Raw genomic sequence first — 15,414 nt, forward strand, 5'->3', positions numbered from 1 at the left:
TTCTACGATTCACACGGGTCACATTTCAGGCCTTCTTCTTCAAGACAGAGATCAAAAATATCTGTAGGTTTTCCAACTATAATGCAGCTGAGCCTCAGGGGAAGTCTCAAGGCTACTGTCCTGATTGCTATTTGTATCTCAGATTGCTGCAACAGACAGTCCTGTGAGACCTCAAGGAAGCCCTTACAGATGTCTTCCTGTTTGCAGGAGAATTTCTGAGGTGTAACACTATTCTGTAAGCCCCTTGTATTTATACAACATCACAGATAGCAACATGCTGCGCACACAGTAATAATGCCTAACCACAGACGGTTGTGAACAATATTTCTTTTCCTTAAACAAGATTCAAACATGTTCCATGTAAGCTTCTACCTTCTTATTTGTGCTCTCTGCTTCATGGGGTCTCATGAAGCTGCTGAACAACTCATGGCACTCTTACAGCTGCTATGACTGGTACTGGCACTTACTTGCTTTGCTCTGCTGATGACTCCTGAGCAACTACCTTCATTCAAAAAGTTCTACCTAGTTCTCACAGGCTTCTCCATAATGTTTTTTTACTTTCCATTACTAAAAAGCTATTGCAACATGACTTCGGGTCTAGAGGCTTTGTGGCAGCTTTGGAATACTGATTATGGTTGCAGCATGACAGCATCTTGTAGTTCAGAAGAAAGAATCAAAGACAATATGAAGAGAAAAGGGAGGAGTTAATTTCTTCGCTATGTTATTCTTATGTTTGTATTGTTATGCTAGCTTTGCTGTTGTGTGTCTGAAGTACTTTGTGCATGACCAGAGAATGTCCTGTGGTCACAGAAGTGAATGCTCTGATTACATCACCAGCAACACAGTCAGGTGTTGTCCTGTCAGATGAGTTGACTTCTGCTCAAGCCCTTCAGCCTCAGTAGCAGGACTGAGGAGACACCACCTAGGCCCCAATGCCTTACCCCTGCCCCTAGAGCTCTGCAGTCACTCTTGACATGTCTTGGGTTACCCAGCAGTACTTTTGGTGCCCACATGGAAGAGCTGTAATAGTCCAAGGGATGGACAAGCCTTGGCAACATGCTGGATCCTGGCCTCATGGCAAACACCAGACCTCCCAAGATATCATCAGGGCAGGTCAGCAGATTAGGCCTTCATCCCCAGGTGGAGAGTGTCTCCAGTAACTATCACACTCCTTTTCTCTTCTGTGAATACACAAGGTTTGAACTCAGCTGGCTCTGATAAATCCCTGTTGGTTCTTCTCAGTGACAAGGGCAAGGTACTTGTTCTGAAGTTGCAGGTGGGGCCACCTGCTTTTGTGGTTGTTGCCAGAAGTCACAAGCTTCCAGCTTTCCCCACTCTGAAAGCCACCCCCCAACAAATGCCAGACCTCTCCTCAGCTCTGTCTGGATCTAGGCCAAGATAATTAACACCATTTTGTGTTGCAAAGCACGCTCCGTGGCATGCCGAGACCATTGCTGCACAACCTCCCTACAGCCTTACCCCATCCTGTGGGGAAGGGCTGGGCCTCAGCACACCATGCTATGCTAACTGCTGCTGTGACTCCTGTGTCCCCTTCTGCTACTGTGTGCTTGATCCTCCCCTGTAAGATACCAAACTTCCCCAGCAGCAGCCCAAACCCAAAGGCAACTTCCAGCATTGGCAGCAGAGCCCAGAGCTACTGCTGCATGCTCGGAGAGCATCGGCTGCCGGCAGCCACCCGCCTATTTGAACTGCGCCACTGATGGCTGCACCTCTGTTTTTAGTCCCCGGGGCCACGGCACACCCTGAGGAGCCCCTCCAGAGGAGCCCCTCCACAGCTGCCCCTCCACAGCCATCCCCAAGCTCCGCTGCTTCGGGGAGAGGCTTCCTGCCCCCCTCAGCCCAGCCGCATCCCGTCTCGGGAGTCTGCAAACCCAACCAGGCATTGACGTGCACCACCGCTTGCCCTCGCATGCGCCTCAAGCTGCAGCAGCCCCAGCCATGAGGCTCACAGGTATTGTAAAGTTTCTGAAACTGTTAACCTGTTTCTCTTTAGGGAGCAGGATGTCACTCACCCTTCAGATCCAGTGGGATCTCTCATGAATCTTTCTGACAGTAAGATGCTCTTAGGCCATTAAAGAACAGGTTGGGTCTGACTGGAAAATGCTCAGTTTCCTCTTGTCCTGATGAAGGAGGTTTCATTCATTATTGAATCTTATTCTACCTCTTTGGGCAGTCTCTCAAGGGTTTTTTTTAGGTGACTGAGCTGTAAGAAGACGTGGTTTTGCGTTTTTGTAAGTGGATGATGCAGCATGGAGTTTGGGTTTAAGTGAAACATGCAGGAATTTAAGGTCCCACTGGGTGACAGGTAAGTGCTGTGTTATTGCAAGCAGCTTCACTAGGGCTGTGGTTGCACACAGTGCTGAGGTAGTAGTCATGTGTAGCAGTTCTGAGTCATAGCATTCTGGATTTTGAGTTAATCGGCAAATATAAATTAGAATAGAACGTTTGCAATATAAGTTAATGTTGCAAAAAGATCCCTGTCTTTCCTCCGCATAAGAAACACTGAGTTATGAAAGGCTCTACTTGTAACAAAAAACTATACAGAAAAAAAAAGCAGAAAATCCAAGATGCAGAAGGTCAGAACGCATGACCTTCTTAACAAAGAAGCATGTTAAGACTGTTTCTTTTGAAATCGCTGGAGAAGCAGCATCATTTTAAAACAATATCATTGGTGTTACAGTTCTTTTTTCTAACCAGCCAAGGGCGCTGTATGGTGACTGCAAGATTTAATTTAGTGTTGAAGACAATCACAGGGATAACCATGAATTTTCTCTGACAGATGCTGTAAATATTTTACATGGCTCTGAAAACACAGATGGTTTTATGGAAACAAGTAAGAAGTATAGCACAGTATCACTAGCAATATTGATTACATTTCAGTAATACCCTCCAAATGAGATTGCCTTTAGGATTGTGTGAATGAAAGTTTCTAGTTGGACATTAACAGATAGACAGGGAAACCTCTGTATGTCTGCATCTGAGGTGCCTAAGTACATTGATTTGTAGGGCAAATAAACAGTATTCTAGCCTCAATTTTCCTTTTAGTAGCATGGGATAAAGCTTAACAACATCAATAGTAGCTACTAACTTTTGTTATGAATTACTATTTTCACCATTCTCCAGGGTTGTAATGCTGCTCTGGGGACTGCATTTTCCCTCAGATAAATCCCTCAGTACTGTATGACGCAATGGATATATATGGAGAAGAAAATAGCTGTGAACTACAAATAGGCATATAACAATAGAGAATTATCCCAGGCTAAAATCAGAAGTGATATTAAGCAGCAGTAAACGTTATAGATAAGTAAATCAGTGTGAAGAAAGTGCACATGAGTAAAATGTTGCCAGCAGAGGAAAGGAGGTAGAAGTTTGATACTTCTTCAGAACAAGCGAAAAACAGGTGTCGTTGGCCTCTGATACATATTTGTGTTGGTTGTTTTCCCCCTTATTCCCTCAATGAAAGCAATACCCCCTTATTTTAGCCTGCTTTGATTCACATCAGTTAATGGGCATTTGTTCTAACTTGAAGTTCACTATGTGTGATTAGTCTTGAATTTGCTTTGAACAAGGGCTGCAAGGGCTGAGCATTGCATTTCTTTATACGTGCAAAAGTTGCCTGAAGAACTGCCAAGGCTTTGCTGTTAGGAAGTGCTTGGGACAAGGCTGATGCTGTCAGGTCTGGACTGATACGGTGATATGAGGAAGCTCTGTTTGTCTCAGGTGTTCCGCTACTATCCAGGGAAAGCACTTTGCTTTCATTCCTGGTCAGGAGGACCAAAAAGGGGAGTTTTGATCTGGGGTATTGTCAGAACAAGAGGTTTGGTTTCTTGCTCTGCTCCAGGCTTTGTGAATAAGCACCTGAATTACTTATTATTTTTTCCTGTTTGTCAACCCTTGTTTTTGCTGCCCTGGTATGTCCTTTGCTTTGACTATATCTTCACACAAACAGACAACCTACCTCTGTTACTCCCTTAGCCCCCATTTCCAATAGCCCCAGTTTTGCTACATCCGTAGCCAAATTTGGAATTTCTGATACAGTTACCTAGGTAACCTTATCCTCACATGCTTTTACTGATACCTTTTCTTGGACACGGCTGGCACTGTAAAACTTGACTCCCGCAAAGATCTCCAGTGCTTCCCTTCAGTTGCCTGTGAAATTTAGCCATTTCTGACTATAGCCCCCCATTAATCACTTATGAAGTCCAGCCCTCCCTCACAATGCTATCTGCAACTTTTGTCAGCTTCTTACATTACTATTGGCCACGTTCAGCTATTTCTTACATCATGTTCAGTAGTGTTCCTGTTAAGTTGGCTAAGCCTCAGGCCAAGGCATAGTCGCTGGCTGATTATTTGGCTGTGGTCCTAACATTAACTGGTATGCTCCTCATGCGTTCATATGCTTTTGTAGGATAGAAATGAAGGTTCAAGAATTAAGCCTGGATTTTTTGGTGTCCAAGATATCTGTGCTAAAAGACTAGCTAGTTTGTCTCACCTTTTAGTAAAAGGCGAAAGTTAGCCACCACCACATGGTAGTTTAGCTCTGATCTAAATCATTAAGATCTCAAATGCTATGGCCCTCAGTCTAGTCCACAGGTACTGTCAGGGAACAGCAAGAGCCAGCTGCGCCCTTGGGTATGGGGATCTGAGCATGGTAACACGGTGTCGTGGTTTAATCTCAGTCAGCAACTAAGCACCACGCAGCTGCTCGCTCACTCCCCCCCACCCGGTGGGATGGGGGAGAGAATTGGAAGAGCACAAGTGAGAAAAAGTTGTGGGTTGAGATAAAAACAGTTTAATAATTGAAATAAAATAATAATAATAATATGATAATAATAATAATAATAATACACAAAACAAGTGATGCACAGTACAATTGCTCACCACCCACCAACCGATGCCCAGCCAGTCCCCGAGCAGAGGCCCCCCCCTGGCCAGCTTTTCCCCAGTTTATGTACTGAGCATGACATCCCATGGTATGGAATGTCCCTGTGGCCAGTTTGGCTCTGCCCCCTCCCAGCTTCTTGTGCACCTCCAGCCTTCTCAGTCAGTAGAGCATGGGAAACTAAAAAGTCCTTGGCTAGTGTAAGCACTGCTCAGCAACAACTCAAACATCGGTGCGTTATCAACTTTGTTCTCATCCTAAATCCAAAACACTGTACCAGCTACTAGAAAGGAAATTAACTCTATCCCTGCCGAAACCAGGACACACGGTCAGCAGGGCAGGGCCCAGTCACTGCAGTACTGAGCAAGGCGAGCCTGCAGAAGGCAGCTAGGGTCAGCCAGGAGTCTGTATGGGTGAGGGTCCTAGGTGAGGCTGGATAGGGCCATTAAGGCCTATTAGTGCCCTTAGGGCCCTGAGAGGTACCTCAAGAGGCATTTATGTAAAGCTACGGTATCTCGTAACACTTCATTTAAGTGGCTCAAATTGTACCTGTCTTGAATCTTTCCTAAGCCTGTCCCTGTTGAATTATATTTATTACTTTATTCCTAATCTGGATGAACTCTGTTACCTCACAGTTAATGCACAGATTATGAAAAAAATGCATTACTTAGTGTAACATATTCAACAGTAAACTGGTATTTTCTCCCTGTCTCTCTAAAGCCAACATTACAAAGCCAGAGATACAAGTGATCCATCAATACTCAGTAGAAAATCCTAGTCCACAAAGCTGGAGCAGCTCTGAGATTTCACAAATGAAAGTTCCTCCATCTCTGATTAAAACTATAAAAATGCAATTAAGGTAAAAGCAAACTTGTGCCTAATCTCAGAGTAAGACAGCTTGAAGTGACCAAATGACTGTCCCTTGAATAATGATATAAGAATATTCTTTATGGAGAGGCAGTATCTTGCACACCAGCTTTGTTGTGAGCAGAATGTTTTCATTGATATTTTTTAATATTCAGATTCATGCAGGATAGAAAAATCTTGTCACATAGCATGCCCGATTTCTGGACCTGTCTTTGTCCTAAGGGGTTATGTTCCTTGCCCGTGGAGGTAAGCTTCACACAGCATTCTACTGGATGCAGTCTTCTGAGTGGAAAACAGTTGTTACCAAAATTATATGAAGCTCAGAAAATGTATTCTAGGGATTGAAATTTTACTGTGATTCTTTATTTCCCTGTTTAGAAGACCGGTATATTTTGTGGAAAAGAAAGAGTTTTCATAGACCTTTCAGATGGAGAGTTATTTAGACCTAAATTGAAGTAGGGAAATTAGTTTTTTTAATGTCTGCTACATTAATTGAATGGTTAAAGCATTTGAGTTGAAGCATGCTGGTTCAAGTTGTTAATCTGTCTGCCTCGGTTTCAGGTAAATATCCTATCTCTGAGATCACTGCGTACTTAGAGAGGCATCACTTTCCTACTCATGCTTTGTATGATACTCTGCTCTGGAAGTACTCAAAACTTTCCTAGAAATTTCCCAGGGAGCAGGAAGTTGGACCTAGGCCACCCAGAGCTCAGAAAAGTGCCTAAGGACATGATACAAGATTTTCTTACCCCCTTCTTTTAACCTAATAGTAATTAATATAAATTAGAAGACAAATGTCTTGATGCAGAAAAGTAATAGTCTGAAGATGCTCTGGGCTAAGAAAATAGTTCAATTCACACAAGTAAAAAAAAAAAAAACAAACCAAAACAAAAAAAACCCACCAAAACCAGACCTTTCTTAGAGTAATTAGTTCAGAATGGAGACTAAAATCGGATTATGTTGAAGGTTGTTACTGCAGTCTTTAGAAACCAGAATAACAAAAGCAACAATATGGTCTTGGACTTTCTATTTCATAAAATTGAATACTTGATCTTCTAAAATTAGAGGTGGCATGAAGGGATTGTTATAAATGTCTAAGTGTACATTAGCAGGTGATATGTCTCCAGGCTCGAGAACAGTATTGACCCCAACTATCCTAGTATTTTATTCTTGGTTACATCTGGGTGCGTGCAGAATCCTCAGGGCAAAGAGCACAAGGAAATGGTGGGGACTTAACCCCAGTGTTCATACATGTGCAGTATGCAGGCATCTGATGGTCTCTGTTTTATTCTAACAATAACTGACTGTTTTCATAAAGGATGATGGGTCAATCTGCTCTCAGTGGGAAGAAGGTGTCAGTGTTATATACTTCTCAGAGTGATTGTAAAGCTCAATGAAAGAACACTTGCAAACCATATGTAGATGAGTATTGCTAAGAATTGTTATGAAATTCTATGATTCTATGAAAATGATCAAGTTGGAGCTTGTGTTTGCTTGGCGTTTTTTGCCCTCTCCATGGTAATTTGCAACACAGAAATGTAAGAGAGTTATGATACCCAGAGATAAAAAATATCTGCAAAAAGATTATACTGTCAGCCAGCATCAATTATTGCGATTAAAACCTGATGCAAAAATAATCCCCTTGTTGATACCTTTGTTATATATACATGGCACTGCAAAATATAATTCATCCACAGGCACTTAACTGAATTTGCCCTTTGTCTAAATCTACAATATATAGTACCTACATAAAGCAGACAATGCTTGATATGAATCCTCTCTGAAATATGGTCCATAAAATTGATACAAACCAGCAACAAAGTCAATGTAACTAAAATATTTACAGTAAGTCATTTAGGCCTATAATAGCAATTTCCTATTATTTTTTTCCTTGTACTTTTGTGTTAAATGCTAAAACTGGCCTATAGTAGTGAATGAATGAGAGAATTACGATACGGTATATAGCATTCATGTCACTTTTATTCTGTGCAATAAATTTAAATGAAATACACATTATCTGAATTGGTATCTGCTATCTGAGCTGAAAACAAACATGTTCTCCTATAATCTTCATGCTGCATTACCCCAATTGTGCTTCATACTTGCCATTTTTTCCTCCCTTGTGATTAAAAGGATCTAAAAATGGTATCTTGCGCACTCTCTTCCAGAACAACATTGATCAGCCTGAATTCCTAATTCCTGATTGCATCAGGGTACAGGAATTGCTCTAAACCCAAGAAAACTCGGTGGAAGGTAATTCCCTCTAAAGCAGCCATGTAGATGTCAGACTGTGAATGGGGCAGTTAACTTCTGCCCATTGCAACCAGCCCACTACAGTGTCTGATCTGGCATCTCGCCTGGCTGGGCAGATGTGCTGCTACCTGGGTTCATTTCCTGAACATACATAGGAAGAGTCATGCTCAGTCAGACCACACAGTCAGCTAGTTTAATAAATGGCAGAAGGTGAAGGGTCTGGAGAACAAGTCTTCTGAGGAGCGGCTGAGGGAACTGGGGTTGTTTAGCCTGGAGAAGAGGAGGCTGAGGGGAGACCTCATCGCTCTCTACAACTACCTGAAAGGAGGTTGTAGCGAGGTGGGGGTCGGTCTCTTCTCCCAAGTGGCAAGCGATAGGACGAGAGGAAACGGCCTCAAGTTGTGCCAGGGGAGGTTTAGATTGGACGTGAGGAAAAATTTCTTTACTGAAAGAGTGGTTAAACATTGGAAGAGGCTGCTCAGGGAAGTGGTTGAGTCCCCATCCCTGGAAGTATTTAAAAGATGTGTAGATGTGGCACTTAAGCACATGGCTTGGTGGTAGACTTGGCAGTGTTGGGTTGACGGTTGGACTCGATGATCTTAAAGGTCTTTTCTAACCTAAATGATTCTATGATTCTAAGGAAGTGGTTGTTTAGGAAAAAAAGAGACACGGGTTTTGAGATCAAACACTTCCAGTGGTATAAAGACACAGGTGCTACTGATGAAGTGGGTGTACTTCCTGCTACCAGGAAGTTTTCTTTAAGAAAATTTATAACACATGGTTCTCACTTACCTGGGTATCAGACAACTACATGACTTCACCAGTAAGGACTAGAAGGCATAAACCAGGATGTCATGATGATGAAGATTAAGTATCTTCCCTGATAAATGGGACAGTGCAGTAATACAAGTAACAGGGAACATGTCCAGCACACATGCCGGAGGAGGCCCTGTGATGCGTAGTCCATACCTTCTGCAGTGCTTTGGAGGTGATCTGTATTCAGAGATTTGCTGAACAGCTCTGAGTAAGACCAGAGAAGGGAAAAGATCTCTACTTAGCATTGTGCTGTGTGAGAGAGTGGGAAGCAGGACCCCCTTAAATGGGTTTTGCTTGAAAAGCTGGATTACACCAGAATCCATATATGGAGCTAGTTGAAACAAATAGTGATAAAACTGTCAGGAAAAAAACCAAAACAAAACAGAACAGTTTTTGGGAAACATAATTCATTCTACTGACATTTTCAGAAGTGGATTTTTTTTTTTTCTTTTTAAAATAATATTGTTGAAACTATTTGATTTGCCAGGATGAGAATCATCTGCTTGAGGAAGTATTGGTGTTTGACTCCAGCTTAATTGTTTTGATTCATTTAGTAAGGTTTTACAACATTTTAAATATTGTATTTGTATACCACAGTAAGTGGGAAATATACTTTGTCATTTTGACACTATATAAACAAATTGTTTCAACATTTCTGAATAAAATGACTTTTCTATCTATATGTCTTAGCAATGGTGCAGATGAAAAGAACTGAAAATTTGGATTGTTTTCTAGTTTTAAATGATAACAGTTTTGGAATACTGTTTTTTCTTGTAAAACAGAAGTTATATTTTCTGAACATCCTTATTGCTAGGAATTTGATTCTGCAACTTTAACATGCTTAAAGAAAGACAGATTAACCCCAGCCTATAGATGTGAATGAGCCTCAAGGAACTACTTAGTTTCCAGAGCTTTTCCAAGAGCATTTTTCCATATTAGAGCACTGTGGTCTAGAAGGGAAGAGAACAGCATCCAAATTAAAAGCCTTCTTATCTGTTGTCCTGTATGCAGTAAAAACAGGAATAGAGAATTTTTGGGTAAGCTTGAGCTTTTAAGGTGATTACAGCCCTGTCCTTTATAGACCACTCTTCTGATAGGTGTGTTTCCTAGGGACAACACAGAGATCTCTTGCAGAGTTCAGGGTTGGAACACTGCTATTTATTTGTGTCTTTGAACTCAAGCTTCTTTTGGTGTTGTGGTTAAGAAACCTATCTGTTCTTTTATCATCCCCTTAAGGGCAAAGGGGACTGAGACATAAAGTATTCTGCAAAATTTTCAGGGATTCCTGAACATAGGCTCTTGACTATTTGAAGCCCAGAGGCTTAACAAAGAGATGTTATGGTGTCCCTGTGTTCAGCCCTGCAACACGGTGATGAAATAGGACTTGGAGCCTCAGGGGAGGCAAGATAGGAGTTAACATGAAATTGTTACGCAACTTTCCTCCATATAATAGAGCAGTAATATACATACATTTCTAGCACTGTATCATGAATTAGATTAATAGAAGCCAGCAGAGCTATACCAGATGGATATCTGAAAACATAACTGCAAATTTTTCAGGTGCTCCTTTTGGATTGTCAGGAGTCTTCTACATTTTAGAGTTCAAAATGAAGGACTACTGTTTGTTTTCTCAGGTGTTGCACTTTAACAATATAGTGTATGCTATCAGCACAGTGCCAGAAAGAAACTAGGGTTATACTGTTGCTTCTGATAAAATACTGGACTCCCAAATTGCTGCATCAATGTTTTTGATTTTGATACAATATACAAAACTTTATACAAGGAGGAAAATGCAGACATTCTTGACCGCCAGAGTTATGGATTTGATAACATGAGCTGAACAGAGGAAAGGAAGTGCACTACAGAGCAAAATAAGCAACATAAACAATGGTTTATTTTGGTCTTTCTGTCTGGCAATTTAAAACTTTATTAACCCTCATTTGTTATAAGGCAGTATCATTGAAGTTTACCACAAATATATGGACACTGCTCTCCCTTAATATCATCAGAACAGATCCTTAGAAAGAATAATGCATTAGGCAACTGTGAGCCTGAAAGTTATTGGACATTAGAGACAGAATGTAGGAAACCTCTTATTTTTATGAACTTTTAAAGAGAAAGCATTCATGATCCTAATACACTTACTCACTCTCTGTAGCTCATTATCACTTAAACACAAGTACAATATTAAAATTAACTTATAAACATCTCAACTTATAGAATCATAGAATCATTAAGGTTGGAAAAGACCTCTAAGATCATTGAGTCCAACCCTCGACCCAACACCACCATGCCCACTAAACCATGTCCCTAAGTGCCTCATCTACTCGTCTTTTAAATACCTCCAGGGATGGGGACTCAACCACTGCCCTGGGCAGCCTCTTCCAATGTTTAACCACTCTTTCAGGAAAGACATTTTTTCTCATGTCCAATCTAAACCTCCCCTGGCACAACTTGAGGCCATTTCCTCTCGTCCTATGGCTTGTTACTTGGGAGAAGAGACCAACACCCACCTCGCTACAACCTCCTTTCAGGTAATTGTAGAGAGCGATGAGGTCTCCCCTCAGCCTCCTTTTCTCCAGGCTGAACAACCCCAGTTCCCTCAGCCGCTCCTCAGAAGACTTGTTCTCCAGACCCCTCACCAGCTTCATTGCCCTTCTCTGGACACGCTCCAGCACCTCAACGTCCTTCTTGTAGTGAGGGGCCCAAAACTGAACACAGTATTCGAGGTGCGGCCTCACCAGTGCCGAGTGCAGGGGCACGATCACTTCCCTGCTGCTGCCAGCCACACTATTTCTGATACAGGCCAGGATGCCATTGGCCTTCTTGGCCGCCTGGGCACACTGCTGGCTCATGTTCAGCCGGCTGTCGACCAGCACCCCCAGGTCCTTTTCCCACAGGCAGCTTTCCAGCCACTCTTCCCCAAGCCTGTAGCGCTGCATGGGGTTGTTGTGGCTGAAGTGCAGGACCCGGCACTTGGCCTTGTTGAATCTCATCCAGTTGGCCTTGGCCCATTGATGTGGCCTGTCCAGGTCCCTCTGCAGAGCCTTCCTACCCTCGAGCAGATCAACACTCCCGCCCAACTTGGTGTCGTCTGCAAACTTACTGAGGGTGCACTCAATCCCCTCATCCAGATCATTGATAAAGAGATTGAACAAGACCGGCCCCAAAACTGAGCCCTGGGGAACACCACTCGTGACCGGCCGCCAACTGGATTGAACTCCATTCACCACAACTCTCTGGGCCCGGCCGTCCAGCCAGTTTTTTACCCAGCGCAGAGTACACCTATCTAAGCCGTGAGCCGCCAGCTTCTCTAGGAGAATGTTGTGGGAGATGGTGTCAAAGGCCTTACTGAAGTCCAGGTAGACCCCATCCACAGCCTTTCCCTCATCCACTAGGCGGGTCACCTGGTCATAGAAGGAGATCAGGTTGGTCAAGCAGGACCTGCCTCTCATGAATCCGTGCTGGCTGGGCCTGATCCCCTGGTTGTCCCGCACATGTCTTGTTAGCAGCCTCAAGATGAACCGCTCCACAATCTTCCCCGGCACCGAGGTCAGGCTGACAGGCCTGTAGTTCCCCGGATCCTCCTTCCGGCCCTTCTTGTAGATGGGCGTCACATTGGCAAGCCTCCAGTCGTCCGGGACCTCCCCCGTTAACCAGGACTGCTGATAAATGATGGAGAGTGGCTTGGCGAGCTCCTCTGCCAGCTCCCTCAGCATCCTCGGGTTGATCCCATCCGGCCCCATAGACTTGTGAGCGTCCAGGTGGCGTAGCAGGTCATTGACTGCTTCCTCCTGGATTACGGGGGGTTCATCCTGCTCGCCGTCCCCGTCTTCCAGCTCGGAGGGCCGAGTACCCTGAGGATACCTGGTCTGCCTGTTAAAGACTGAGGCAAAGAAGGCATTGAGTACCTCAACCTTTTCCTCATCCTTGGTGACAATGTTCCCCCCCGCATCCAATAAGGGATGGAGATTCTCCTTGGCTCTCTTCTTGTCTTTAATGTATTTGTAAAAACTTTTTTTGTTTAATGACAGCGGCCAGATTGCGTTCTAGCTGGGCTTTTGCCTTTCTCATTTCCTCTCTGCACGACCTAACGAGTTCCCTGTACTCTTCCTGAGTCGCCTGCCTCTTATTCCACAAGCGGTAAACTCTCCTTTTTTTCCTGAGTCCCAGCAAGAGCTCCCCGTTCAGCCAGGCCGGTCGTCTTCCCCACCCGTTCTTCTTACGGCGTACAGGGACAGCCTGCTCCTGCGCCTTTAAGACTTCCTTCTTGAAGAACGTCCAGCCTTCCTGGACCCCTTTGCCCTTCAGGACCGTCTCCCACGGGACTCTCTCAACCAGCGTCCTGAACAGGCCAAAGTCCGCTCTCTGGAAGTCCATGGTTGTGGTTTTGCTGCCCCCCTCCTTACTTCACCAAGAAGCGAGAATTCTACCATTTCATGGTCGCTAAGCCCAAGACGGCCTCCAACCACCACATCTCCCACCAGTCCTTCTCTGTTAGTAAGCAGCAGGTCAAGCGAGACACCTCCCCTGGTAGGCTCACTCACCAGCTGTGTCAGGAAGTTGTCTTCCACGCACTCCAGGAACCTCCTAGACTGCTTCCTCTCTGCCATGTTGTATTTCCAGCAGATGTCCGGGAAGTTGAAGTCCCCCACGAGAACAAGGGCTAGCGATTGAGAGACTTCTGCCAGCCGCTTGTAGAACACTTCATCCGCCCCTTCATCCTGGTTGGGTGGTCTATAAAAGACTCCCAGCAGGATATCTGCCTCGTTGGCCTTCCCCCTCATCCTTACCCATAAACACTCGACCGTATCATCATCACAATCGTTGAGCTCTAGACAATCGAAACACTCCCTAACATACAGGGCCACCCCACCGCTTCTCCTTCCTCGCCTGTCCCTTCTGAAGAGTTTATAGCCATCCATTGCAGCACTCCAATCGTGCGAGTCACCCCACCATGTTTCTGTGATGGCGACTAAGTCATATCTATCCTGCTGCACAATGGCTTCCAGCTTCTCCTGTTTGCCACCTATGCTGCGTGCATTGGTGTAGATGCACTTGAGCTGGGCTATCAATTTCACCCCCAGCATTGGCATGCCACCCCTAGGCTCATCTCTAGTGAGCCTGGTTTTATCCCCTTCCCCCTTCGAACCTAGTTTAAAGCCCTCTCAATGAGCCCCGCCAACTTATGAGCGAGAATCCTTTTCCCCCGTGAGACAACCAAACTCCATCTGTCGCCAGCAGGCCCGGTGCCGTGTAAACCTCCCCATGATCAAAAAAGCTAAATTTCCTCTGATGGCACCAGCCCCTGAGCCACGTGTTGATCAGGTGTGTTTTCCTGCTCCTTTCAGTATCCTTCCCTGCCACTGTAGGGATTGAGGAAAACACTACCTGTGCTCCTGACCCTTCAACCAGTCGCCCCAGTGCCTTGAAGTCCCTTTTGATCGCTTGAGGACTTCTCTCTGGAACCTCATCACTGCCAGCCTGTGTAACCAACAGTGGGTAGTGGTCAGAAGGCCGTACCAGACCAGGGAGCTTCCTAGTGATGTCTCTGACCCGGGCCCCAGGGAGGCAGCAGACTTCCCTGTGGGACGGGTCCGCTCGGCATGTTGGGCCCTCAAACTTTTTCTGTTGGCTTTCTGCCTGAATTTATAGGAGTCTCTGTACATTTGAAGTGTTCCCAATAATCACAGGGGACTAAGCCAATGCCAATTTAGAAATGAAGTTCTCTTTACAAGCTCATTCATTCTTTACCCCTGCTCAGAGAAGGAATTCAGCTATAACACAGTCACCAACATCAGGCAGAATAGTTAGGGTAGTCGTCTGCATAATGCATCAGAAAAGTAAGACAAAATCTTTTTGCTTCTGCATCTTGGATGACTCTTTCTCATTTGCTAGACAGATAACAGATACACTGGGTGCCATTCAGTATGAGAAATAACATGATAATTTGGTCAAATAGAAAACAGTATTTTCCTGGCTTTACAAAATACCTATTGATAATATTTAACAAAAATACTACATTTATTTTCCAGAATGATGTATTTGAAAGGGAATTAGGGACAGCATTAGAAAAGACACTTGGAAAAGCAATAAAAGGATGATATTGAAAGTTATCATTGTTTTTAAGAACAGCTCCATTTTTTTTTTCACCCTACAAATTAATAACCTAGAAAATTAGCTCCATTTAGAGTGGGATTCTGACTGAAGAGGTGGCTGAAAAGATAAAAATTTGAAATGATTGTCATCATGGCTACATGAATCCTTCATAAAGATGACCAAATCACATAACTGTTAATGCAGTGGAAAGACAGGAACCATAGCAGTTATTTTTGGAAAAGATATAATAAGTACAAAACAGGAATATTATAGAATGGTAATAGAACAATATAGAGTGAGAATTTGCATCTTAAAATGAATTTACTGGATTAATGATATTAAAAATGTTACATATTTCATTGCAACAGCTGTATTCAGATGGAAATATATTTTGATCAAAGCTGTTGCAGAATAATGTTAAGGACCTTATTTAGAGTTTTTTCCACTCCTTTTAATCAGTGTGTCATCTGGATCCC

This window comes from Aptenodytes patagonicus, chromosome Z (assembly GCF_965638725.1).
Source record: "Aptenodytes patagonicus chromosome Z, bAptPat1.pri.cur, whole genome shotgun sequence".
NCBI lineage: Eukaryota > Metazoa > Chordata > Aves > Sphenisciformes > Spheniscidae > Aptenodytes > Aptenodytes patagonicus.